The following is a 26,959-nucleotide window of genomic DNA, read 5'->3' on the forward strand; positions in this document are numbered from 1 at the left end:
TAAACTGAGAAGAAATATTTGTAATTCATGTCACAAAAGGGTTCATATCCCCAATTAGAAAAAGTTCCTAGAAATTGATAAGAAAAATAACACATAGTAGAAAAATTGACAAAAGACACGAACCCATAGTTCACGGAAAATGATATATAAATAGTCCTAAATGTATGAAAATATGCTCAAGCTCAGTCATACCATGACAAAATTGTCATATTGAAGATGTAACAAAGCCAGGGGAAAATAGAGAAGGGACTCCTTCCTCTCAGACTTTGCAGGCCCACCAGGTCCAGCACCCTGAGGACCTGCCTGACTGCACTGGGGGTGCCCATGGGGCTGCAGAAGATATGGGGTTCTCGGAGGCTGCAGGTAGAGGATCTCAAAGAACTCATCTCATGAGCAGAACAGCTGGTGCAGTGCTCATGCCAGCGGCAAGGCAGGGCTCAGGGGCACTCACAGTCCTGGGGCTGCTTGTGAGCACTGGGCCTTCAACAGGAGACCTGGCTGCTCCCGCTCCATGTCCACCAGCATCTGCCCATGTTAGGAGGCCTGTGCACCTGTGCCCACTTGAGCTCGCCCACTCCAACACCCCATCCAGTGTCGATGGAGCCTGAAAACATGCCCTGCTGTGCTTGTGCTTATGAAATTCTGCATTCAGCCCCTCTTTGTATAATTGGGAAACTGAGGCTCAGAAAGAGGCAGGCCCAGGGCACAGTATGTGGTCAGAGTCAAGAAGAAAAGTGAGGACACCGGCTTCATAGGCCCGGGCCCAACTCCTCCAGTCATGTTTACTTTGGAAATGAAAGCCCCTAAGATCCTAGTTTGGACTAGGATCCTACCCAACCCCTCCCAGTTTGGACCATTTTCCTTCCTGCATCCCCACAAGCACGCAGGCACGCACAAACAGAAGCAGACTTCCAGCTGGGGACTATGGGAGGGTGGTTAAGAAGAGCAGACACCCTGAAAATGACAAGGGAAAGAGGAGAGAGGGGTTGGAGCCAGCTCTGCAATAGAGTAGGGGCATCCATTCTCCCGGCAACATGTCCAGAGGTCCATAGCATGAAGGCGATCCTTAAATTTCCCACAGTCCTGCCTGGGCAGGGGCCAACTCCATAGTAGTCTCCAGAGGACAGGGACTGGGGTCCTGCAGTCTACTGTGCTAGGCTCCTGGAAGTGGACCGAGCATACTTCATCCCCTAGTATAGACAGGGACTACAGGAGAGAAGGTCTCAGTTTCCTTCTCTACAAATTGGGCTCTTGCAATGGCAGTACCCAAGGGTTCTGCATGCTTGGAAAGTCTGTAGACCTTGATTCTCTACCAATGACCCATCGTCCTCCAAGGACATGGATAAATGCTTCCCACTCCCTGAAGGTCCTTCGTGGCAGAGAGGAGCTTGGGGAATGAGGACTTGGGGTAGGGAAGAACAAGACAGAGCCAGGGACTGAAAGTTAAGGGTCCAGGAACAAGACCACTCATACTTGGATCCTTGGGGTCCTCATTTGGAAGTAGGGGGAATCATTGCCCTGGCTGAGGTGAGGATGCCTTCTGAGAAAACTAGACACCCCAGAGGGGAGTGGCAAAGAGGGCGGCAGGAGTGTCTTCTGAGGTCCCTTCCACAGCCCTGAAATCCTTCAGGGCCTGCTGTTTTACTCCTGGGACTCCGGAGAGCCTTTGCCTTGAGGTCACCCAAAGAAAGATTCCTGCCTGGGGCTGCAGTGCTAGTGCTGGCCACCAGGGGACAGGCAGCCTCCTGGTTCATGGTGCCCACTGAGCTTTGCTGGAGCAATTGGGGCAGGAAGAGCCATGCAGAATGTCATTTCGGCCACGCCTCTGCTTCAGAAACAATATGCACCTCCTACGATTAGTGATCATTTCTACAGAATGAGCTGGGCAGAGGCAGGAAGAAGAGCTCCAAGATCTCCCCATTTATTTATTTATTCGGAGATTTATTTATTTATTTATTCCGAGATTATGGCTCACCCTGTGCCAGGTGCCAAATGGTCTCTCTCTTCCAGGAGCTTTCAGTCTGGAGGAGAGAAGGACAAAAGCACAGAAGCAAGACATGTGAAAGAAAAGAGTAAGTGCTAACCTGAAAACAAAGCAGGGTGTTGTGAGAGATGAGATGGCAGTCGCTGGGTAGGAAGATCTGAAAGGCCTCACTGGGGTGACATTTACTGAGACTAGAATGACAAGAGAGAGCCATCCCTGCACAAGTCTGGGAGCAGTGTGTCAGGGAGAAGGCACCACTGGTACAGAGACTTGCAGGCAGAAGTGAGTTTGACCTGAGGCGGTTAGAAAGGTGACCAGTGTGGCTGGAGCGAGCCTGGGAAGAGAGAGGAGCAGAAGGAGGAGGGCAGGGCCAGATCTTGGGGGCTGTTAGATTGTTAGTTATCCCTTCCTCTCTGAAAGCGTTGCCCCAATACCATGCATCTTAAAACTACAAATATTTAATAGCTCACAAGTTTTGTGGATGAGGAATCCAGGCTTCGATTAGCTTGGTTCCTCCAATTCTATACATTTCTGTGCAACTTGTCATTTCACAGACTGCATCAAATCACTGTAGGGCTGTCAGGTCAGGAGCTGTGGCCTTAATGTGACTTCATAATATCCCATAAAGGAAGTCATTTGCCACAGCAATTCAGCTTTTCAATGTTGTCGGACCTTGACATGATTCAATTCTGTTGCCATTTCAGCAGTGCTGCAGGAACATCTTAAATGTGTCCTCATAGACTGTGTTAGTTTGCTGGGTCTGCTGTAACATAGAACCACCAAGTGGGTGGATGGCCCCTCATGCTTACTGGCACGGTACTGGTTTCTGTCTTTGTAGAGCTCCACCCAGGACATTGTCAAGGAGCTGGTTGATGGGTTCAACTCCTCCATCTCACTAGACAAGGGGCAGATGCATCTGGCGATGAACAATGGCCAACACTGGTCTGGGGTAAGTGTGGGCACATAGTGGTCTCCATACCCAGGACACTGAGATGACCGGGGTGAACCCAGAACCCAGTCAATCTGGTGAATCCCCTGGGTTCCTTCCAGGAATGTGGTTTCCCCAGAGCCTTCCGCTTCATGCCAGGTGCTGATGAAGCCTCAGGTAGTTTAGAGGGAATGTCATGCAGCCCATGGTAGGGGCAGTTCTCAGTTCTGACCTGTGTGATCTTGAGCAGCCCCTTGAAATCCCTAACCCTCTGTTTCTCAATATCTACAGTGGGGACGTTTGTTGATGACTCACTGAGATAAGGCTCTTAATACAGGCTATCAATACAGGGAGGTGCTATTGTTTCTCAGCTAACACAAAGCCTTGAAGGTACTGGTTGTTTATCACTCTCCCCAAAATCAAATGATGCTTTTAAAGCCTGGAACCTTTTTCTGTGTGGGCACTCATGTCCCTCCTCTTGCCCAAGTTCCTGAGGTGATGGGAGTTTCTGGTCTGAGCTCCAGACCCTGATCCTCCTGGTGGCTCATGGTGATGCCACTCACTATTTGTTCCTCCTCGTCCACTTGGTGTGAAAAGGAGTCAACCCTCTCCCGGGATGAGGCCTACTCAATGCCGACCCCCAAGGCAGGCACAATGGAGAAGGTGGTAGAGTCCCTGGTACCAGCTTTCCCGGATAGAAACATCTCCTACATTGCCGCCTTCCCATGCATGTACCAGGTCTTCACCACCACCCAACAGGTACTGGACTAGCTGCCCCATAGGCGAGTGCTGCCGCCTCCAGAGCACAGTGGTTAGTGTCCCATCTACCAACCGTGTGTATGGGGAATGTCAACACACCTCTGTGAGCTTTACTTTGCTCTTCTGAAAAGTGGGTTGGTAAGAAGATGAACCTCATAAAGTTATTTTAGGAAATCATGGAATCAGCCAAGGCAGGTGCTTACCTGGTGCCTGGTTCTGCAAAAAGGGCTGGGGAATGTGCTGTGGTTGTTCATGGTGATTATTTTTCTTTCCCCCATGAAAAGCAGACTTCCTCACGCATCACTGGGATTTAGCCTTTCTGAGTTTGGAAAACCAGATGGACACCCTGTCCAGGAGTTTGAGGTTCTCTCCAGCTGATCTTGACTGCTACATGGCACACATTTACAACTTGCAATGCAACACTGAGACAGACACCGTTAATAATTCACTGAAGTTTAATATATACATAATATTTGCACAATATCGTCTAGAGAAAGGTAGTTTGATGAAGGTTCAACTTAAGGAAAAGATCAGTCTCTTCTTCACTACTAACGAGGGATAATCCAAACAGTCCGTGAAGTGAAACAAAGTCCCACTTTTCTTGGTGTGCTCTAGGAATTCCAAAAGTCTGTCGATTTGGAGGAACTGACCGCGAAGGAGCCGTCTGCGGTGTCCAGCAGGCGAAGGTAGAGGATCTCCAGCCCAGCGAAGGGGCTCCCCTGCATCCACTGGCCTCAGGAACGCTCCGATGGAGGTCCAGCTGGCTGGAGGCAGCCAGGCGGCTTGGGAGGCCTGCGTGGAGGGGGAGAGAACAGCTCCGCTTTAAGACCCAGGCCCACTGCCGGGGAAGGGACCAGCAGGGCTTGGCTCTCGGCCTCCGGGCAGCTTTGGCAAAGCTCCTCGTGACGTGCTGGATCTCACGACCGCTTCTATGGACGCGAGCGCTTTTAGCATCTCGGCAATCTTTTCTTCTTCTTTCGACCGTTTGGCTCTCGCTGGAATGGTGTGTGTCCACGGATGTGCGTGTGACCTGTGCGGGAAGTCACGGTTCTGGAAGGCTTATCGGTATCTGCTTCTGCTCCCTCCAGGCCCAGCCTCACGGGGAGCTCACAGTCAAGTTCAGTCCTTGGGAATTTTCTGGAAGCCTCTTTCTTTCCCCGGCACAGAACTGGGGGATAAGAGCCCCATGGCTCTTCCTCATGCTCAAGGCAGAGCCGGGGATGTGGGGTCCACTCCAGCACATTCCCCTGCACCCACGAAACTCCGATCATAAAAGAAGAACCACCGAGATCGAGCCAGCTCCTCCCTTTCCAGGACACTGCAGATCACCTCTCTGGGATTTGGAGCAGGACCCAAGGCTGGCTCTGGTCTCACAGGCCTGTGCTCCTTCCCTTGACTCGGCTGTACACTCCCAGCCACGCATTTGTTCCGAGGCTGTGGCATCTCTCCGTAGCGTTGGCTCTCCCTGGCTGTCACAGGAAGGGAGCTCAGCCAGGACTTGCCTCTCCCTTTGTCGTCGGAGGCAAACCACAGGACATGTCCACTGTGGGTCGCATGAATTCCCCTTCCCTGCGTATCCCCTTGGAAGAACAGGCAGAAATTCTCAGATCCACATTCCCCATAGAGGACGCCTGGAAGCTGAGCTCCCTGCATCATGTCGCCGGGTCGGAAATTCCTTCACAGAAGGGAACAGCTTGACGGTGGCCTCCCAGGGCCATTGGCCCTCCTGGCCAAAGTCTCCCCAGAGCAGAAGGGGGGGTAGAGTCCACGGAAAGTTCTGCCCATACAAGGTGGTAGCAGTATTGTGTATGTGAAAATAAATCTGCAGATTTTAGGTTTCGTCTGGAGTGCAAAGAAAACAGACGATCACGGGATCAGATGTGAAAAGTCGTTTAGCCGACTGGTTTGCGAACAGCGGCACCAAGCGTTCTCACGGATGGGGACAGCGGGGACGCAGCAACAAACTGGGGAGAGTGGGGCGGTGGCGGTTCTTCGCTGCTTACAGCCCACAAAACCCTCCACTCCCCGGGGGACGGTAGGATCAAGAGTGCCGTGAACACCCAGGGGACTGGATCTGGCTCTACCTTCCTGACCAGGGATCCCAGGCCTGAAGAGACAGCCCGAGGCAGAACAGAGCCTCATCACAGGTTGTGGAAGACTTAATCACCGTGCTAATGAATGGGCTTGAAAATGATTCTCAACTCTGTTCTATACTAACAGTGAACACCTCGAATTTAAAGTTACAAACACACCATTGATATCAGCATCAAAAATGACACACTGAGGTGTAAATCTAAACACTTACGCACAAGATCGATGCGAGGAGGTCTACAACACGCTGACAGAAGAAATCACAGAAGACCAACAGCAATGCAGACTTCCTCCATGTTTCTTCATAGGTTGACTCGGTATTGTTCAGCAGATGTCAGCTCTTCCCAACAGGATCTACAGAGTCAAGACAATCCTAGTGAAGATCCCAGCGGCAGACTCAACACGCCTCCCCAGTATTGAAGCAGAACATAGTGAGAGGAAGGTACGGTACTACCATCTTCGGGACTGCCTCTAAAGCTACACTACTCGATAAAGGGTGTGTGTGGTGGTGGTGGGCCTCCTGGAAACAGTCAGTGAGGAGGGGGCACGTGATGGGGTAATTAGGAGGCGGGGAGGGCGGGGTGGCGGTGGCGGTGGCGGGGGGGCGGGGGGGGGCGGCAGGGGGCGGCTTGTCCAGAGGGAGTGGCATCTGGACGAGGCCTTGAAGGACAGGGAGGACTTGAAGGTTGGAGGCAGGTGGGAAGAGAGGCCCCTGCAGCCTGAGGGAGGCGACAGCAGGAAGCACGGCACGGAGGAGGGGAGGGCACTGCTGTGTGAGTGTGGGGTGACAGAGCACCAGGAGCTGGCACTGCGGGCAGCCAGGCCCTTCCCTTCCTCCTGTAAATCTGACCTGTGAGCCGCCAAAGCCGCAGTCCCCGTTCCAGACAGTGGACATTCAGTCCAGCGCAGGACCGCAGCCTGCCTCCCGGGGCTGGACTTCTAGGTGGGGACAACAGGCGGGGCCCCATCCTCAGGGACCATCTGGGCACACATTTAATAAGAGGTGCCCACGGAAGTGGGGTGCACCGTGGCATGGCACAGGAGCCGCACTGAGCGGGGGCCCTTTGGGGGGGTTCCCCTAGAGCTGCAGGTGGTCAGGAGGGCCCAAGTGGAGAAGGAGTCGCTCGTCCCCGTCCACCCCTGCCCACCTCTGGGCTCTGAGCACGTTCGCCACACCATGGTCAAGGGCTCCACGCGTGGCGTGAACTGTTTCTTTGCAGACTCATTTTCCAAGCGCGGCCTTCGACGGGATTCGCTGGTGACGGGATGTTTGCCTCGCCACCTCCCACCTTCCCAGCCAAACCAGGGATCGGGGTGGCAGCGGGGTTCCCGGAAGTTCACAAAAGTGGAAACACGCCGCTCCTCTCTCAAAGGCAAGACGGAGGTGAGAAGAACCCCCTCCTCCCTCGGTCACTGACACCTAGGGAGCTTTCGAGGTTAGCGCCTTCAAAGATCTGTTTTCTTCACCAGGTACAGTTCTATACCCGTTTGGAATGTAAAAATTCTATGCGTCTTCAGGAAGGGGAAAAAGTCACCGAAATGTCACCTCGAGAGGCCCATTTCAAGCCACTGTGGCAAGTATTCTTCCGCGTGTTAGGAAGTGAGCTCTTCCTTGAGCAGCCCTGGTTCTGAGGAGGAGCCTCACGACGCATCCACAAATGGCAACGTGTGAGGCCCTCGAGCCCGGAGCGACGTCTGGGCCTCTCGGCCCTTCCTCCTGGCTCTAAAAGGCAACCCCGCTTCCAGAGCGAGGAGCTGCCCTAAAACCTGAGAACTGGCATCACCCCCGGGCCCTCCCTGCCAAAAACAAAGAAAGAAATGGGGACAGGAGAAGTATCAAGAGGAAAGAAGAGAGGCCAGCTTCATCTCTGTCCCCTAGAAATGCCACCATAAAACCCACGCCAGCTACACACACCATCTTTTAGGGCCTCCCAGCCCCCTCGACCCGCCCCCACCACCCCCAACCCCACAAATGGATTCAGGCTCAGTGGACCTTCAAGACAGCTGCTTGAGGCTTCCTGTGCTCCCCTGGTCACCTGGCTCCCATGGGACACCTGGCTTCTGTTCTCTACTGTTTTCATCTGTGAGGCCTCCAAGCCCAGGACACCAGAGGCAGGCCTGGGCTGATTACTGACCCTTCCACTCCAGAGAAAGGAAGAGGTAAATATTCACTTCACTTCTCTGGGCCTCAGCTTCTGCATCTGTAAGATGGGCTCTCGCCGCAAACAGGCCCATGGAGTCTACCCTGTGGCATCTTCTCGGCCCTTGGACATCGTCTCTGCTACGGGAACTTCCCTCCCCGATGCCCCTGCGTACTTCTATCTGCAGCCGTGAACGCTCCTCTGAGCGCAGACACCTGTCTCCTCCGAACATTCGGTATTTCTACTCTGCTGGCTGAGGGGCCCTGAAACCTAACTCTCACAGAGGCCCACTCTGATTTCCCGTCCAAAGGCACTCCTCTGCCATTCCCCCCATCTCGCTGAAGGACACCACCCCTCACCTGGGGCTCCCGTCCCCATGCCGACGCCTCTCTTTTCTCACACCCACAGGCATCAGCACGTCTCACGGTCTCTGCCTGCAGGACAGGTCCCGGATCCCACCCCATCTCTCCGTCTCCACCTCCACCGCTGCCCGGGGGCAGCCTTCACCATCCTCAGCCTCGAGTCCCTGCCATGCTCTCCCACAGGTTTCCCTCTGTTCTCCTCTTCCCCATGGCAGCTTCTGTCCTCTGAAAGGGAAACCAAACTCTTTACGGTGGATTCGACTCCCTCCACCTTCTGACCCCTGATGGCCTTGACCCCCTTCTCTCTGGCTTCACTCACTGCACTCGGGCCACTCTGGCTCCTGGTCGCTTCTCACACTCACCGTGCTCATGCCGCCTTCAGAGCCATGGCCCGTTCTGCCCCCCCTGCCTACAGAGCTCTCCTCCAGGGCTCCTCAGTGCTCAGGTGACCACTCCCACCGAGAGTGTGTGTCTAGGCAAGTGTGCCCCCCATTCCCACACCCATCACCCCTTACCCTGCCTTGTTTATTCTTCTCCAGAACATTCGTTATCACCTAATATGCCATGTCTTCTACTCAATTTGATTCTTTAGCACCTGCCTGTCCTTCCTAAAATGTCAGCAACACAAGGGCAGGCTCTCGCATTCTAGTCTTCATTGCTCTGTTGCCAAGGCAAGCACAGGTTTTTGGTTTGTTGCTTTCTCTCGACTTAAGAGGAGAAATCCTTTCTGTGCTGCTGATGCTGTCTCTGCCATTTGTCTCATGTGACCCCTCCTATTTGCTCCAACTGCCACTTGCTGCTTTCCTGCCACTAGAGTCATCCGCAGCTGGTGCTCGTTGCCTAACTGGGGGACATTATCTGTGAGTGAAACTAGGAATGATCGAGACCCTCACTTCGTCACATGGGAGAGAAACCCCTGAGACTTCCCTCAGCTTTCCAGTGTGGAGCGTTAGCTGGTGAGTAGAGGGGGCCGAGGGCAGCAACGAGGAGGTTCCCCCCAGATGTCAAAGGTGATTTCCTCTTCATCAGTAAACTCTCCCTCGGCCTTCGTGTAGTGCAAGGACAAACCTCCACGTAGTTTATCATTTGTTTCTTGAAAATTGTTTAGCCGTTGCCACATTAGAATCAAGTCACAAAAGAAGGCAAACCTCTCTCTAACCAGGCAATCTAACTTGATCCCCAAAGAGATCGATCAGCTTTTTCTTTTTCTAACCACTACACACTTAGTCCAAGAAAGCTCCTTCGACTTGTGAGTCGCGACTGTTGGGAATACTACTCTGAAACAAGACTGCTGTCGATTGCTAAAAGTCTTGACTGCTACATGGCGCACATTTACAACTTTCAATGCAACACTGAGACAGACACCGTTAATAATTCACTGAAGTTTAATATATACATAATATTTACACAATATCGTCTAGAGAAAGGTAGTTTGATGAAGGTTCAATTTAAGGAAAAGATCAGGCTCTTCTTCACTACTAACGAGGGATAATCCAAACAGTCCGTGAAGTGAAACAAAGTCCCACTTTTCTTGGTGTGCTCTAGGAATTCCAAAAGTCTGTCGATTTGGAGGAACTGACCGCGAAGGAGCCGTCTGCGGTGTCCAGCAGGCGAAGGTAGAGGATCTCCAGCCCAGCGAAGGGGCTCCCCTGCATCCACTGGCCTCAGGAACGCTCCGATGGAGGTCCAGCTGGCTGGAGGCAGCCAGGCGGCTTGGGAGGCCTGCGTGGAGGGGGAGAGAACAGCCCCGCTTTAAGACCCAGGCCCACCGCCGGGGAAGGGACCAGCAGGGCTTGGCTCTCGGCCTCCGGGCAGCTTTGGCAAAGCTCCTCGTGACGTGCTGGATCTCACGACCGCTCCTATGGACGCGAGCGCTTTTAGCATCTCGGCCATCTCTCCTTCTTCTTTCGACCGTTTGGCTCTCTCTGCCTTCAGTTCTCGAACCAGGCCAGTTAATTCCTCCATCAGCACTGAGTTGGTCCTCGTCACCTTTCGGGAAGCGTCTGTGAGGCCGGGTATATTTAGCGACTCTCTCTCTAGCCTGGCGTTCTCTGAAGACGAGTCGATCCCCATATACTCCTCTTGAGCAGCGCTGAGCTTGTCAATGAGCTGGCATTTCTCCTCAATCGCTGCAGCCACTGCTTCTGCCAGCCGCTTTTCACGTCTCACGTAACGTCGACTTCTAACAGACTGAACAAGTCTGAAGAGAAATAAGAGACCCACCAGTAAACCGACGACAGGTGGGCGCATCACTGTCTCCCACTGGAGGCTGTGGCAAGTGAGGCGTGGACTCAGGCCATCGGGCAGCAGCGCCACCACCACCTCGCCCAGCTTGCCGAGGATCGGCCCAAAGCCCAGCTCCACAGAGGACGGCAGCCCCTCCATGGCACTGACCCACCACAGGGCTCTGCCCACTCACCGTGGCAACACCAGCCACAACAAATGTCGGCTCCCGACATTCCGCCTGGAACCCGACCGGCAACTGACAGTCTGGAAAGGTCACTTACATGGTGGGGCTGGGGGGAGATCTGTAAATAAACTATGCGTAGCTCCATGACGGTTCAGTGTTCCTTCTGATTTCCCTCTTTCTTTTCGCTTTTTAGTCAAATCAAATGAAAATAGAGCGAAACGTGTCAACATTAGCTGCATGACTTGACAAATCTTCGACACTTCACGAACCCCTAGAGTGTCCAAACCCCCTCCCCTATATGAATCATTCCCACGACTACAGAAAACAGCCCTCTGCAACGTTTCAATTGAGACCCAACCACCCTCGACATGCGCAGCCTCTGTTTTCATTTCTGTTGACATCCTTCAGTTGGGTCGTGGCAGAACTTCATGAAAAGGAAGTAAATCACGGCCTACGGTTCGATGTCTGTCTGTTTTGCTCAAAGCAATGTTTTTTGAGATCTATATATTTTTATTTGAATAAGCAGTACGCCCTCCTTTGAAGGCTGAGTATTTTGACCTCATGTAAATATATCCCAAAATGTCCAGCCCTTCACATAATAATGGACTTCTGCGTTAGTTCAAGCGTGGTATGTTATGAACAGAGATGCTGTGAAAATTCACGTATACGTCTGCCTTATAAGCACGTAGTTTCATTTACCTTGGGGGAAGAATACCCGGGAGCAGAAATGCTGGGTAGATACACGCTAAATGCCCTTTTATTTTGAAACCGTTTTCTTGAGGCACAATTTAGTGTCATCAATTCACACACCGAAATACGCCAATTCACTGATTTTTCTCTGTACAAGTGCAGAGTTGTGTAACTATCACAGTGCCGTTGTAGGAGAAGTCCATCACTCACCCTTGACTCTCTTGGCTGCATTCGACACAGTCGGTCCCTTCTCCTTGAAATGCTTCCATCACTTCGTTGCCGGTTCGGTCCATTCTACTCTTTCGAGGATTGTCTTGTCGTCGGCTGGCGTGTTTCTCTGACCTCAGTAGCCTTTCCTTCTCTGTCTCCATCGCTGACGTCTGTGTTTCTCCCAAACCTCTCAGCATCAGTGTTGACCCAGGACGTAGATCCTGGACCGCTTTTGAGCCCTTGCTGACCTTAGCCAGTCTCCGGACTTCAATGACATCTGTGCTGTCGTGACTTCCACGTTTATTTATCCTTTCCACACCTTGCCATCCAGTCCGGACTCACACCCACCCAGCTGCCTCCGTGACGTCCCCATGTGGACATCGAACGAGCCCACACCATACTCCAATTCTCCCCTGAACCCGCTCTCCCTCTTTTCCACGTGGGCAACTCCACCCCGACGGGGGTTCAGGCCCCAGCTTTGTGGTCTTTCTTGACCTCTCCCCTCTCTCCTCTTCACCTCCACCCCATCGGCAAAGCCTTCATTCCCAGCATCAGAGTAATGCCCTCATCCGGCCATTCCTTGCCTCCCGCTACCCTACCTGTTCAGAGTCGCCTTCACCTTTTGACAACATGAGCGTGGCTGCTCCTAACCAAGCTCCTTCTCCTGCCCTCAGCCGTGCAGTCGGTTCTCCACCCAGCTCCAGAGGATCCAGTCAGGTCCGTCCTCAGCTCACGCCCCCAGCAGCTTTCCACTCATCAGAGTGCAAGTCAAACACACCCATGCCCCAGGAGCCCTACGGGATCTGACCCCCGCTTACCTCCCCGGTCGAACTGCACAGCTGGGCCCTCACGCGCTCTGCCCCAGCCTCGCAGGCCTCCTTCCTGCTCCACGAGTGCGCCAAGATGCTCCTGCCCCAGGGCTTGACGTTTCCTCTTCTCTCCGCCTTGAATCCCTGTCCTGTGAGACCCACGTGCTGGTCTCCCTCCTTCCCTTCAGGTCTCTGCTCAAGCGTCTCCCTGTCAGTGTCACCGCTTAGTCTCCAATACCTATCACAGGACCTATCCAGTCCCCATCATGACACGTGCAGTGTGAAGGCAGAGAAAAGCATGACTGAGTTACGTGAGCACCAAAAGTCTACTTTAGTGGATTGTACTAAGCCTGCGACTTTTTCCAGATCTGCATGTGGACATACACGTCATCGTAGCGCAGTCCCTCCTTAGTCTTCAGATTCCCAATTAATTTCTTCAAGGTCGTCTCGGGAAATATTCCTCGGCTTGAGAAGACGTAACAGTAAAGAGCAGAAGAGCAGCTAAAGATATATACGAGTACTTAAATGTATCTCCCAGTCATGCAACTTCTCGTAACGGATGCTGTGGGAGGGGAGCCCATGAGAAGGGTAATCGCCTGACCTCGTGCGTCTGCCCTGTGGTTGTGAGGAATGGTGTGTGTCCACGGATGTGCGTGTGACCTGTGCGGGAAGTCACGGTTCTGGAAGGCTTATCAGTATCTGCTTCTGCTCCCTCCAGGCCCAGCCTCACGGGGAGCTCACAGTCAAGTTCAGTCCTTGGGAATTTTCTGGAAGCCTCTTTCTTTCCCCGGCACAGAACTGGGGGATAAGAGCCCCATGGCTCTTCCTCATGCTCAAGGCAGAGCCGGGGATGTGGGGTCCACTCCAGCACATTCCCCTGCACCCACGAAACTCCGATCATAAAAGAAGAACCACCGAGATCGAGCCAGCTCCTCCCTTTCCAGGACACTGCAGATCACCTCTCTGGGATTTGGAGCAGGACCCAAGGCTGGCTCTGGTCTCACAGGCCTGTGCTCCTTCCCTTGACTCGGCTGTACACTCCCAGCCATGCATTTGTTCCGAGGCTGTGGCATCTCTCCGTAGCGTTGGCTCTCCCTGGCTGTCACAGGAAGGGAGCTCAGCCAGGGCTTGCCTCTCCCTTTGTCGTCAGAGGCAAACCACAGGACATGTCCACCGTGGGTCGCATGAATTCCCCTTCCCTGCGTATCCCCTTGGAAGAACAGGCAGAAATTCTCAGATCCACATTCCCCATAGAGGACGCCTGGAGGCTGAGCTCCCTGCATCATGTCGCCGGGTCGGAAATTCCTTCACAGAAGGGAACAGCTTGACGGTGGCCTCCCAGGGCCATTGGCCCTCCTGGCCAAAGTCTCCCCAGAGTAGAAGGGGGGGTAGAGTCCACGGAAAGTTCTGCCCATACAAGGTGGTAGCAGTATTGTGTATGTGAAACTAAATCTGCAGATTTTAGGTTTCGTCTGGAGTGCAAAGAAAACAGACGATCACGGGATCAGATGTGAAAAGTCGTTTAGCCGACTGGTTTGCGAACAGCGGCACCAAGCGTTCTCGCGGATGGGGACAGCGGGGACGCAGCAACAAACTGGGGAGAGTGGGGCGGTGGCGGTTCTTCGCTGCTTACAGCCCACAAAACCCTCCACTCCCCGGGGGACGGTAGGATCAAGAGTGCCGTGAACACCCAGGGGACTGGATCTGGCTCTACCTTCCTGACCAGGGATCCCAGGCCTGAAGAGACAGCCCGAGGCAGAACAGAGCCTCATCACAGGTTGTGGAAGACTTAATCACCGTGCTAACGAATGGGCTTGAAAATGATTCTCAACTCTCTTCTATACTAACGGTGAACACCTCGAATTTAAAGTTACAAACACATCATTGATATCAGCATCAAAAATGACACACACAGGTGTAAATCTAAACACTTACGCACAAGATCGATGTGAGGAGGTCTACAACACGCTGACAGAAGAAATCACAGAAGACCAACAGCAATGCAGACTTCCTCCATGTTTCTTCATAGGTTGACTCGGTATTGTTCAGCAGATGTCAGCTCTTCCCAACAGGATCTACAGAGTCAAGACAATCCTAGTGAAGATCCCAGCGGCAGACTCAACACGCCTCCCCAGTATTGAAGCAGAACATAGTGAGAGGAAGGTACGGTACTACCATCTTCGGGACTGCCTCTAAAGCTACACTACTCGATAAAGGGTGTGTGTGGTGGTGGTGGGCCTCCTGGAAACAGTCAGTGAGGAGGGGGCACGTGATGGGGTAATTAGGAGGCGGGGAGGGCGGGGTGGCGGTGGCGGTGGCGGGGGGGCGGGGGGGGGCGGCAGGGGGCGGCTTGTCCAGAGGGAGTGGCATCTGGACGAGGCCTTGAAGGACAGGGAGGACTTGAAGGTTGGAGGCAGGTGGGAAGAGAGGCCCCTGCAGCCTGAGGGAGGCGACAGCAGGAAGCACGGCACGGAGGAGGGGAGGGCACTGCTGTGTGAGTGTGGGGTGACAGAGCACCAGGAGCTGGCACTGCGGGCAGCCAGGCCCTTCCCTTCCTCCTGTAAATCTGACCTGTGAGCCGCCAAAGCCGCAGTCCCCGTTCCAGACAGTGGACATTCAGTCCAGCGCAGGACCGCAGCCTGCCTCCCGGGGCTGGACTTCTAGGTGGGGACAACAGGCGGGGCCCCATCCTCAGGGACCATCTGGGCACACATTTAATAAGAGGTGCCCACGGAAGTGGGGTGCACCGTGGCATGGCACAGGAGCCGCACTGAGCGGGGGCCCTTTGGGGGGGTTCCCCTAGAGCTGCAGGTGGTCAGGAGGGCCCAAGTGGAGAAGGAGTCGCTCGTCCCCGTCCACCCCTGCCCACCTCTGGGCTCTGAGCACGTTCGCCACACCATGGTCAAGGGCTCCACGCGTGGCGTGAACTGTTTCTTTGCAGACTCATTTTCCAAGCGCGGCCTTCGACGGGATTCGCTGGTGACGGGATGTTTGCCTCGCCACCTCCCACCTTCCCAGCCAAACCAGGGATCGGGGTGGCAGCGGGGTTCCCGGAAGTTCACAAAAGTGGAAACACGCCGCTCCTCTCTCGAAGGCAAGACGGAGGTGAGAAGAACCCCCTCCTCCCTCGGTCACTGACACCTAGGGAGCTTTCGAGGTTAGCGCCTTCAAAGATCTGTTTTCTTCACCAGGTACAGTTCTATACCCGTTTGGAATGTAAAAATTCTATGCGTCTTCAGGAAGGGGAAAAAGTCACCGAAATGTCACCTCGAGAGGCCCATTTCAAGCCACTGTGGCAAGTATTCTTCCGCGTGTTAGGAAGTGAGCTCTTCCTTGAGCAGCCCTGGTTCTGAGGAGGAGCCTCACGACGCATCCACAAATGGCAACGTGTGAGGCCCTCGAGCCCGGAGCGACGTCTGGGCCTCTCGGCCCTTCCTCCTGGCTCTAAAAGGCAACCCCGCTTCCAGAGCGAGGAGCTGCCCTAAAACCTGAGAACTGGCATCACCCCCGGGCCCTCCCTGCCAAAAACAAAGAAAGAAATGGGGACAGGAGAAGTATCAAGAGGAAAGAAGAGAGGCCAGCTTCATCTCTGTCCCCTAGAAATGCCACCATAAAACCCACGCCAGCTACACACACCATCTTTTAGGGCCTCCCAGCCCCCTCGACCCGCCCCCACCACCCCCAACCCCACAAATGGATTCAGGCTCAGTGGACCTTCAAGACAGCTGCTTGAGGCTTCCTGTGCTCCCCTGGTCACCTGGCTCCCATGGGACACCTGGCTTCTGTTCTCTACTGTTTTCATCTGTGAGGCCTCCAAGCCCAGGACACCAGAGGCAGGCCTGGGCTGATTACTGACCCTTCCACTCCAGAGAAAGGAAGAGGTAAATATTCACTTCACTTCTCTGGGCCTCAGCTTCTGCATCTGTAAGATGGGCTCTCGCCGCAAACAGGCCCATGGAGTCTACCCTGTGGCATCTTCTCGGCCCTTGGACATCGTCTCTGCTACGGGAACTTCCCTCCCCGATGCCCCTGCGTACTTCTATCTGCAGCCGTGAACGCTCCTCTGAGCGCAGACACCTGTCTCCTCCGAACATTCGGTATTTCTACTCTGCTGGCTGAGGGGCCCTGAAACCTAACTCTCACAGAGGCCCACTCTGATTTCCCGTCCAAAGGCACTCCTCTGCCATTCCCCCCATCTCGCTGAAGGACACCACCCCTCACCTGGGGCTCCCGTCCCCATGCCGACGCCTCTCTTTTCTCACACCCACAGGCATCAGCACGTCTCACGGTCTCTGCCTGCAGGACAGGTCCCGGATCCCACCCCATCTCTCCGTCTCCACCTCCACCGCTGCCCGGGGGCAGCCTTCACCATCCTCAGCCTCGAGTCCCTGCCATGCTCTCCCACAGGTTTCCCTCTGTTCTCCTCTTCCCCATGGCAGCTTCTGTCCTCTGAAAGGGAAACCAAACTCTTTACGGTGGATTCGACTCCCTCCACCTTCTGACCCCTGATGGCCTTGACCCCCTTCTCTCTGGCTTCACTCACTGCACTCGGGCCACTCTGGCTCCTGGTCGCTTCTCACACTCACCGTGCTCATGCCGCCTTCAGAGCCATGGCCCGTTCTGCCCCCCCTGCCTACAGAGCTCTCCTCCAGGGCTCCTCAGTGCTCAGGTGACCACTCCCACCGAGAGTGTGTGTCTAGGCAAGTGTGCCCCCCATTCCCACACCCATCACCCCTTACCCTGCCTTGTTTATTCTTCTCCAGAACATTCGTTATCACCTAATATGCCATGTCTTCTACTCAATTTGATTCTTTAGCACCTGCCTGTCCTTCCTAAAATGTCAGCAACACAAGGGCAGGCTCTCGCATTCTAGTCTTCATTGCTCTGTTGCCAAGGCAAGCACAGGTTTTTGGTTTGTTGCTTTCTCTCGACTTAAGAGGAGAAATCCTTTCTGTGCTGCTGATGCTGTCTCTGCCATTTGTCTCATGTGACCCCTCCTATTTGCTCCAACTGCCACTTGCTGCTTTCCTGCCACTAGAGTCATCCGCAGCTGGTGCTCGTTGCCTAACTGGGGGACATTATCTGTGAGTGAAACTAGGAATGATCGAGACCCTCACTTCGTCACATGGGAGAGAAACCCCTGAGACTTCCCTCAGCTTTCCAGTGTGGAGCGTTAGCTGGTGAGTAGAGGGGGCCGAGGGCAGCAACGAGGAGGTTCCCCCCAGATGTCAAAGGTGATTTCCTCTTCATCAGTAAACTCTCCCTCGGCCTTCGTGTAGTGCAAGGACAAACCTCCACGTAGTTTATCATTTGTTTCTTGAAAATTGTTTAGCCGTTGCCACATTAGAATCAAGTCACAAAAGAAGGCAAACCTCTCTCTAACCAGGCAATCTAACTTGATCCCCAAAGAGATCGATCAGCTTTTTCTTTTTCTAACCACTACACACTTAGTCCAAGAAAGCTCCTTCGACTTGTGAGTCGCGACTGTTGGGAATACTACTCTGAAACAAGACTGCTGTCGATTGCTAAAAGTCTTGACTGCTACATGGCGCACATTTACAACTTTCAATGCAACACTGAGACAGACACCGTTAATAATTCACTGAAGTTTAATATATACATAATATTTACACAATATCGTCTAGAGAAAGGTAGTTTGATGAAGGTTCAATTTAAGGAAAAGATCAGGCTCTTCTTCACTACTAACGAGGGATAATCCAAACAGTCCGTGAAGTGAAACAAAGTCCCACTTTTCTTGGTGTGCTCTAGGAATTCCAAAAGTCTGTCGATTTGGAGGAACTGACCGCGAAGGAGCCGTCTGCGGTGTCCAGCAGGCGAAGGTAGAGGATCTCCAGCCCAGCGAAGGGGCTCCCCTGCATCCACTGGCCTCAGGAACGCTCCGATGGAGGTCCAGCTGGCTGGAGGCAGCCAGGCGGCTTGGGAGGCCTGCGTGGAGGGGGAGAGAACAGCCCCGCTTTAAGACCCAGGCCCACCGCCGGGGAAGGGACCAGCAGGGCTTGGCTCTCGGCCTCCGGGCAGCTTTGGCAAAGCTCCTCGTGACGTGCTGGATCTCACGACCGCTTCTATGGACGCGAGCGCTTTTAGCATCTCGGCCATCTCTCCTTCTTCTTTCGACCGTTTGGCTCTCTCTGCCTTCAGTTCTCGAACCAGGCCAGTTAATTCCTCCATCAGCACTGAGTTGGTCCTCGTCACCTTTCGGGAAGCGTCTGTGAGGCCGGGTATATTTAGCGACTCTCTCTCTAGCCTGGCGTTCTCTGAAGACGAGTCGATCCCCATATACTCCTCTTGAGCAGCGCTGAGCTTGTCAATGAGCTGGCATTTCTCCTCAATCGCTGCAGCCACTGCTTCTGCCAGCCGCTTTTCACGTCTCACGTAACGTCGACTTCTAACAGACTGAACAAGTCTGAAGAGAAATAAGAGACCCACCAGTAAACCGACGACAGGTGGGCGCATCACTGTCTCCCACTGGAGGCTGTGGCAAGTGAGGCGTGGACTCAGGCCATCGGGCAGCAGCGCCACCACCACCTCGCCCAGCTTGCCGAGGATCGGCCCAAAGCCCAGCTCCACAGAGGACGGCAGCCCCTCCATGGCACTGACCCACCACAGGGCTCTGCCCACTCACCGTGGCAACACCAGCCACAACAAATGTCGGCTCCCGACATTCCGCCTGGAACCCGACCGGCAACTGACAGTCTGGAAAGGTCACTTACATGGTGGGGCTGGGGGGAGATCTGGAAATAAACTATGCGTAGCTCCATGACGGTTCAGTGTTCCTTCTGATTTCCCTCTTTCTTTTCGCTTTTTAGTCAAATCAAATGAAAATAGAGTGAAACGTGTCAACATTAGCTGCATGACTTGACAAATCTTCGACACTTCACGAACCCCTAGAGTGTCCAAACCCCCTCCCCTATATGAATCATTCCCACGACTACAGAAAACAGCCCTCTGCAACGTTTCAATTGAGACCCAACCACCCTCGACATGCGCAGCCTCTGTTTTCATTTCTGTTGACATCCTTCAGTTGGGTCGTGGCAGAACTTCATGAAAAGGAAGTAAATCACGGCCTACGGTTCGATGTCTGTCTGTTTTGCTCAAAGCAATGTTTTTTGAGATCTATATATTTTTATTTGAATAAGCAGTACGCCCTCCTTTGAAGGCTGAGTATTTTGACCTCATGTAAATATATCCCAAAATGTCCAGCCCTTCACATAATAATGGACTTCTGCGTTAGTTCAAGCGTGGTATGTTATGAACAGAGATGCTGTGAAAATTCACGTATACGTCTGCCTTATAAGCACGTAGTTTCATTTACCTTGGGGGAAGAATACCCGGGAGCAGAAATGCTGGGTAGATACACGCTAAATGCCCTTTTATTTTGAAACCGTTTTCTTGAGGCACAATTTAGTGTCATCAATTCACACACCGAAATACGCAATTCACTGATTTTTCTCTGTACAAGTGCAGAGTTGTGTAACTATCACAGTGCCGTTGTAGGAGAAGTCCATCACTCACCCTTGACTCTCTTGGCTGCATTCGACACAGTCGGTCCCTTCTCCTTGAAATGCTTCCATCACTTCGTTGCCGGTTCGGTCCATTCTACTCTTTCGAGGATTGTCTTGTCGTCGGCTGGCGTGTTTCTCTGACCTCAGTAGCCTTTCCTTCTCTGTCTCCATCGCTGACGTCTGTGTTTCTCCCAAACCTCTCAGCATCAGTGTTGACCCAGGACGTAGATCCTGGACCGCTTTTGAGCCCTTGCTGACCTTAGCCAGTCTCCGGACTTCAATGACATCTGTGCTGTCGTGACTTCCACGTTTATTTATCCTTTCCACACCTTGCCATCCAGTCCGGACTCACACCCACCCAGCTGCCTCCGTGACGTCCCCATGTGGACATCGAACGAGCCCACACCATACTCCAATTCTCCCCTGAACCCGCTCTCCCTCTTTTCCACGTGGGCAACTCCACCCCGACGGGGGTTCAGGCCCCAGCTTTGTGGTCTTTCTTGACCTCTCCCCTCTCTCCTCTTCACCTCCACCCCATCGGCAAAGCCTTCATTCCCAGCATCAGAGTAATGCCCTCATCCGGCCATTCCTTGCCTCCCGCTACCCTACCTGTTCAGAGTCGCCTTCACCTTTTGACAACATGAGCGTGGCTGCTCCTAACCAAGCTCCTTCTCCTGCCCTCAGCCGTGCAGTCGGTTCTCCACCCAGCTCCAGAGGATCCAGTCAGGTCCGTCCTCAGCTCACGCCCCCAGCAGCTTTCCACTCATCAGAGTGCAAGTCAAACACACCCATGCCCCAGGAGCCCTACGGGATCTGACCCCCGCTTACCTCCCCGGTCGAACTGCACAGCTGGGCCCTCACGCGCTCTGCCCCAGCCTCGCAGGCCTCCTTCCTGCTCCACGAGTGCGCCAAGATGCTCCTGCCCCAGGGCTTGACGTTTCCTCTTCTCTCCGCCTTGAATCCCTGTCCTGTGAGACCCACGTGCTGGTCTCCCTCCTTCCCTTCAGGTCTCTGCTCAAGCGTCTCCCTGTCAGTGTCACCGCTTAGTCTCCAATACCTATCACAGGACCTATCCAGTCCCTATCATGACACGTGCAGTGTGAAGGCAGAGAAAAGCATGACTGAGTTACGTGAGCACCAAAAGTCTACTTTAGTGGATTGTACTAAGCCTGCGACTTTTTCCAGATCTGCATGTGGACATACACGTCATCGTAGCGCAGTCCCTCCTTAGTCTTCAGATTTCCAATTAATTTCTTCAAGGTCGTCTCGGGAAATATTCCTCGGCTTGAGAAGACGTAACAGTAAAGAGCAGAAGAGCAGCTAAAGATATATACGAGTACTTAAATGTATCTCCCAGTCATGCAACTTCTCGTAACGGATGCTGTGGGAGGGGAGCCCATGAGAAGGGTAATCGCCTGACCTCGTGCGTCTGCCCTGTGGTTGTGAGGAATGGTGTGTGTCCACGGATGTGCGTGTGACCTGTGCGGGAAGTCACGGTTCTGGAAGGCTTATCAGTATCTGCTTCTGCTCCCTCCAGGCCCAGCCTCACGGGGAGCTCACAGTCAAGTTCAGTCCTTGGGAATTTTCTGGAAGCCTCTTTCTTTCCCCGGCACAGAACTGGGGGATAAGAGCCCCATGGCTCTTCCTCATGCTCAAGGCAGAGCCGGGGATGTGGGGTCCACTCCAGCACATTCCCCTGCACCCACGAAACTCCGATCATAAAAGAAGAACCACCGAGATCGAGCCAGCTCCTCCCTTTCCAGGACACTGCAGATCACCTCTCTGGGATTTGGAGCAGGACCCAAGGCTGGCTCTGGTCTCACAGGCCTGTGCTCCTTCCCTTGACTCGGCTGTACACTCCCAGCCATGCATTTGTTCCGAGGCTGTGGCATCTCTCCGTAGCGTTGGCTCTCCCTGGCTGTCACAGGAAGGGAGCTCAGCCAGGGCTTGCCTCTCCCTTTGTCGTCGGAGGCAAACCACAGGACACGTCCACCGTGGGTCGCATGAATTCCCCTTCCCTGCGTATCCCCTTGGAAGAACAGGCAGAAATTCTCAGATCCACATTCCCCATAGAGAACGCCTGGAGGCTGAGCTCCCTGCATCATGTCGCCGGGTCGGAAATTCCTTCACAGAAGGGAACAGCTTGACGGTGGCCTCCCAGGGCCATTGGCCCTCCTGGCCAAAGTCTCCCCAGAGCAGAAGGGGGGGTAGAGTCCACGGAAAGTTCTGCCCATACAAGGTGGTAGCAGTATTGTGTATGTGAAACTAAATCTGCAGATTTTAGGTTTCGTCTGGAGTGCAAAGAAAACAGACGATCACGGGATCAGATGTGAAAAGTCGTTTAGCCGACTGGTTTGCGAACAGCGGCACCAAGCGTTCTCGCGGATGGGGACAGCGGGGACGCAGCAACAAACTGGGGAGAGTGGGGCGGTGGCGGTTCTTCGCTGCTTACAGCCCACAAAACCCTCCACTCCCCGGGGGACGGTAGGATCAAGAGTGCCGTGAACACCCAGGGGACTGGATCTGGCTCTACCTTCCTGACCAGGGATCCCAGGCCTGAAGAGACAGCCCGAGGCAGAACAGAGCCTCATCACAGGTTGTGGAAGACTTAATCACCGTGCTAATGAATGGGCTTGAAAATGATTCTCAACTCTCTTCTATACTAACGGTGAACACCTCGAATTTAAAGTTACAAACACATCATTGATATCAGCATCAAAAATGACACACTGAGGTGTAAATCTAAACACTTACGCACAAGATCGATGTGAGGAGGTCTACAACACGCTGACAAAAGAAATCACAGAAGACCAACAGCAATGCAGACTTCCTCCATGTTTCTTCATAGGTTGACTCGGTATTGTTCAGCAGATGTCAGCTCTTCCCAACAGGATCTACAGAGTCAAGACAATCCTAGTGAAGATCCCAGCGGCAGACTCAACACGCCTCCCCAGTATTGAAGCAGAACATAGTGAGAGGAAGGTACGGTACTACCATCTTCGGGACTGCCTCTAAAGCTACACTACTCGATAAAGGGTGTGTGGTGGTGGTGGTGGGCCTCCTGGAAACAGTCAGTGAGGAGGGGGCACGTGATGGGGTAATTAGGAGGCGGGGAGGGCGGGGTGGCGGTGGCGGTGGCGGGGGGGCGGGGGGGGGCGGCAGGGGGCGGCTTGTCCAGAGGGAGTGGCATCTGGACGAGGCCTTGAAGGACAGGGAGGACTTGAAGGTTGGAGGCAGGTGGGAAGAGAGGCCCCTGCAGCCTGAGGGAGGCGACAGCAGGAAGCACGGCACGGAGGAGGGGAGGGCACTGCTGTGTGAGTGTGGGGTGACAGAGCACCAGGAGCTGGCACTGCGGGCAGCCAGGCCCTTCCCTTCCTCCTGTAAATCTGACCTGTGAGCCGCCAAAGCCGCAGTCCCCGTTCCAGACAGTGGACATTCAGTCCAGCGCAGGACCGCAGCCTGCCTCCCGGGGCTGGACTTCTAGGTGGGGACAACAGGCGGGGCCCCATCCTCAGGGACCATCTGGGCACACATTTAATAAGAGGTGCCCACGGAAGTGGGGTGCACCGTGGCATGGCACAGGAGCCGCACTGAGCGGGGGCCCTTTGGGGGGGTTCCCCTAGAGCTGCAGGTGGTCAGGAGGGCCCAAGTGGAGAAGGAGTCGCTCGTCCCCGTCCACCCCTGCCCACCTCTGGGCTCTGAGCACGTTCGCGACACCATGGTCAAGGGCTCCACGCGTGGCGTGAACTGTTTCTTTGCAGACTCATTTTCCAAGCGCGGCCTTCGACGGGATTCGCTGGTGACGGGATGTTTGCCTCGCCACCTCCCACCTTCCCAGCCAAACCAGGGATCGGGGTGGCAGCGGGGTTCCCGGAAGTTCACAAAAGTGGAAACACGCCGCTCCTCTCTCAAAGGCAAGACGGAGGTGAGAAGAACCCCCTCCTCCCTCGGTCACTGACACCTAGGGAGCTTTCGAGGTTAGCGCCTTCAAAGATCTGTTTTCTTCACCAGGTACAGTTCTATACCCGTTTGGAATGTAAAAATTCTATGCGTCTTCAGGAAGGGGAAAAAGTCACCGAAATGTCACCTCGAGAGGCCCATTTCAAGCCACTGTGGCAAGTATTCTTCCGCGTGTTAGGAAGTGAGCTCTTCCTTGAGCAGCCCTGGTTCTGAGGAGGAGCCTCACGACGCATCCACAAATGGCAACGTGTGAGGCCCTCGAGCCCGGAGCGACGTCTGGGCCTCTCGGCCCTTCCTCCTGGCTCTAAAAGGCAACCCCGCTTCCAGAGCGAGGAGCTGCCCTAAAACCTGAGAACTGGCATCACCCCCGGGCCCTCCCTGCCAAAAACAAAGAAAGAAATGGGGACAGGAGAAGTATCAAGAGGAAAGAAGAGAGGCCAGCTTCATCTCTGTCCCCTAGAAATGCCACCATAAAACCCACGCCAGCTACACACACCATCTTTTAGGGCCTCCCAGCCCCCTCGACCCGCCCCCACCACCCCCAACCCCACAAATGGATTCAGGCTCAGTGGACCTTCAAGACAGCTGCTTGAGGCTTCCTGTGCTCCCCTGGTCACCTGGCTCCCATGGGACACCTGGCTTCTGTTCTCTACTGTTTTCATCTGTGAGGCCTCCAAGCCCAGGACACCAGAGGCAGGCCTGGGCTGATTACTGACCCTTCCACTCCAGAGAAAGGAAGAGGTAAATATTCACTTCACTTCTCTGGGCCTCAGCTTCTGCATCTGTAAGATGGGCTCTCGCCGCAAACAGGCCCATGGAGTCTACCCTGTGGCATCTTCTCGGCCCTTGGACATCGTCTCTGCTACGGGAACTTCCCTCCCCGATGCCCCTGCGTACTTCTATCTGCAGCCGTGAACGCTCCTCTGAGCGCAGACACCTGTCTCCTCCGAACATTCGGTATTTCTACTCTGCTGGCTGAGGGGCCCTGAAACCTAACTCTCACAGAGGCCCACTCTGATTTCCCGTCCAAAGGCACTCCTCTGCCATTCCCCCCATCTCGCTGAAGGACACCACCCCTCACCTGGGGCTCCCGTCCCCATGCCGACGCCTCTCTTTTCTCACACCCACAGGCATCAGCACGTCTCACGGTCTCTGCCTGCAGGACAGGTCCCGGATCCCACCCCATCTCTCCGTCTCCACCTCCACCGCTGCCCGGGGGCAGCCTTCACCATCCTCAGCCTCGAGTCCCTGCCATGCTCTCCCACAGGTTTCCCTCTGTTCTCCTCTTCCCCATGGCAGCTTCTGTCCTCTGAAAGGGAAACCAAACTCTTTACGGTGGATTCGACTCCCTCCACCTTCTGACCCCTGATGGCCTTGACCCCCTTCTCTCTGGCTTCACTCACTGCACTCGGGCCACTCTGGCTCCTGGTCGCTTCTCACACTCACCGTGCTCATGCCGCCTTCAGAGCCATGGCCCGTTCTGCCCCCCCTGCCTACAGAGCTCTCCTCCAGGGCTCCTCAGTGCTCAGGTGACCACTCCCACCGAGAGTGTGTGTCTAGGCAAGTGTGCCCCCCATTCCCACACCCATCACCCCTTACCCTGCCTTGTTTATTCTTCTCCAGAACATTCGTTATCACCTAATATGCCATGTCTTCTACTCAATTTGATTCTTTAGCACCTGCCTGTCCTTCCTAAAATGTCAGCAACACAAGGGCAGGCTCTCGCATTCTAGTCTTCATTGCTCTGTTGCCAAGGCAAGCACAGGTTTTTGGTTTGTTGCTTTCTCTCGACTTAAGAGGAGAAATCCTTTCTGTGCTGCTGATGCTGTCTCTGCCATTTGTCTCATGTGACCCCTCCTATTTGCTCCAACTGCCACTTGCTGCTTTCCTGCCACTAGAGTCATCCGCAGCTGGTGCTCGTTGCCTAACTGGGGGACATTATCTGTGAGTGAAACTAGGAATGATCGAGACCCTCACTTCGTCACATGGGAGAGAAACCCCTGAGACTTCCCTCAGCTTTCCAGTGTGGAGCGTTAGCTGGTGAGTAGAGGGGGCCGAGGGCAGCAACGAGGAGGTTCCCCCCAGATGTCAAAGGTGATTTCCTCTTCATCAGTAAACTCTCCCTCGGCCTTCGTGTAGTGCAAGGACAAACCTCCACGTAGTTTATCATTTGTTTCTTGAAAATTGTTTAGCCGTTGCCACATTAGAATCAAGTCACAAAAGAAGGCAAACCTCTCTCTAACCAGGCAATCTAACTTGATCCCCAAAGAGATCGATCAGCTTTTTCTTTTTCTAACCACTACACACTTAGTCCAAGAAAGCTCCTTCGACTTGTGAGTCGCGACTGTTGGGAATACTACTCTGAAACAAGACTGCTGTCGATTGCTAAAAGTCTTGACTGCTACATGGCGCACATTTACAACTTTCAATGCAACACTGAGACAGACACCGTTAATAATTCACTGAAGTTTAATATATACATAATATTTACACAATATCGTCTAGAGAAAGGTAGTTTGATGAAGGTTCAATTTAAGGAAAAGATCAGGCTCTTCTTCACTACTAACGAGGGATAATCCAAACAGTCCGTGAAGTGAAACAAAGTCCCACTTTTCTTGGTGTGCTCTAGGAATTCCAAAAGTCTGTCGATTTGGAGGAACTGACCGCGAAGGAGCCGTCTGCGGTGTCCAGCAGGCGAAGGTAGAGGATCTCCAGCCCAGCGAAGGGGCTCCCCTGCATCCACTGGCCTCAGGAACGCTCCGATGGAGGTCCAGCTGGCTGGAGGCAGCCAGGCGGCTTGGGAGGCCTGCGTGGAGGGGGAGAGAACAGCCCCGCTTTAAGACCCAGGCCCACCGCCGGGGAAGGGACCAGCAGGGCTTGGCTCTCGGCCTCCGGGCAGCTTTGGCAAAGCTCCTCGTGACGTGCTGGATCTCACGACCGCTTCTATGGACGCGAGCGCTTTTAGCATCTCGGCCATCTCTCCTTCTTCTTTCGACCGTTTGGCTCTCTCTGCCTTCAGTTCTCGAACCAGGCCAGTTAATTCCTCCATCAGCACTGAGTTGGTCCTCGTCACCTTTCGGGAAGCGTCTGTG

At 54.0% G+C, this 26,959-nt stretch overlaps 1 long non-coding RNA gene across 2 annotated transcripts in view; it reads left to right on the plus strand.

Moving 5' to 3' along the window:
* Positions 1–1,337: 1,337 nt before the first annotated feature.
* LOC131402887 (uncharacterized) overlaps positions 1,338–26,959 on the plus strand; it is a 65,135-nt gene continuing 39,513 nt past the window's right edge. Inside the window, exons 1-3 of one of the 2 annotated variants that reach the window (XR_009219045.1) lie at positions 1,338–2,072; positions 2,823–2,933; positions 4,287–4,349. This is a non-coding gene — a long non-coding RNA (uncharacterized LOC131402887). Of the gene's footprint in view, positions 2,073–2,822; positions 2,934–4,286; positions 4,350–26,959 lie in introns of those variants that run through there. The other variant, XR_009219046.1, reaches the window with a different exon arrangement.

This window comes from Diceros bicornis, unplaced genomic scaffold (assembly GCF_020826845.1).
Source record: "Diceros bicornis minor isolate mBicDic1 unplaced genomic scaffold, mDicBic1.mat.cur scaffold_324_ctg1, whole genome shotgun sequence".
NCBI lineage: Eukaryota > Metazoa > Chordata > Mammalia > Perissodactyla > Rhinocerotidae > Diceros > Diceros bicornis.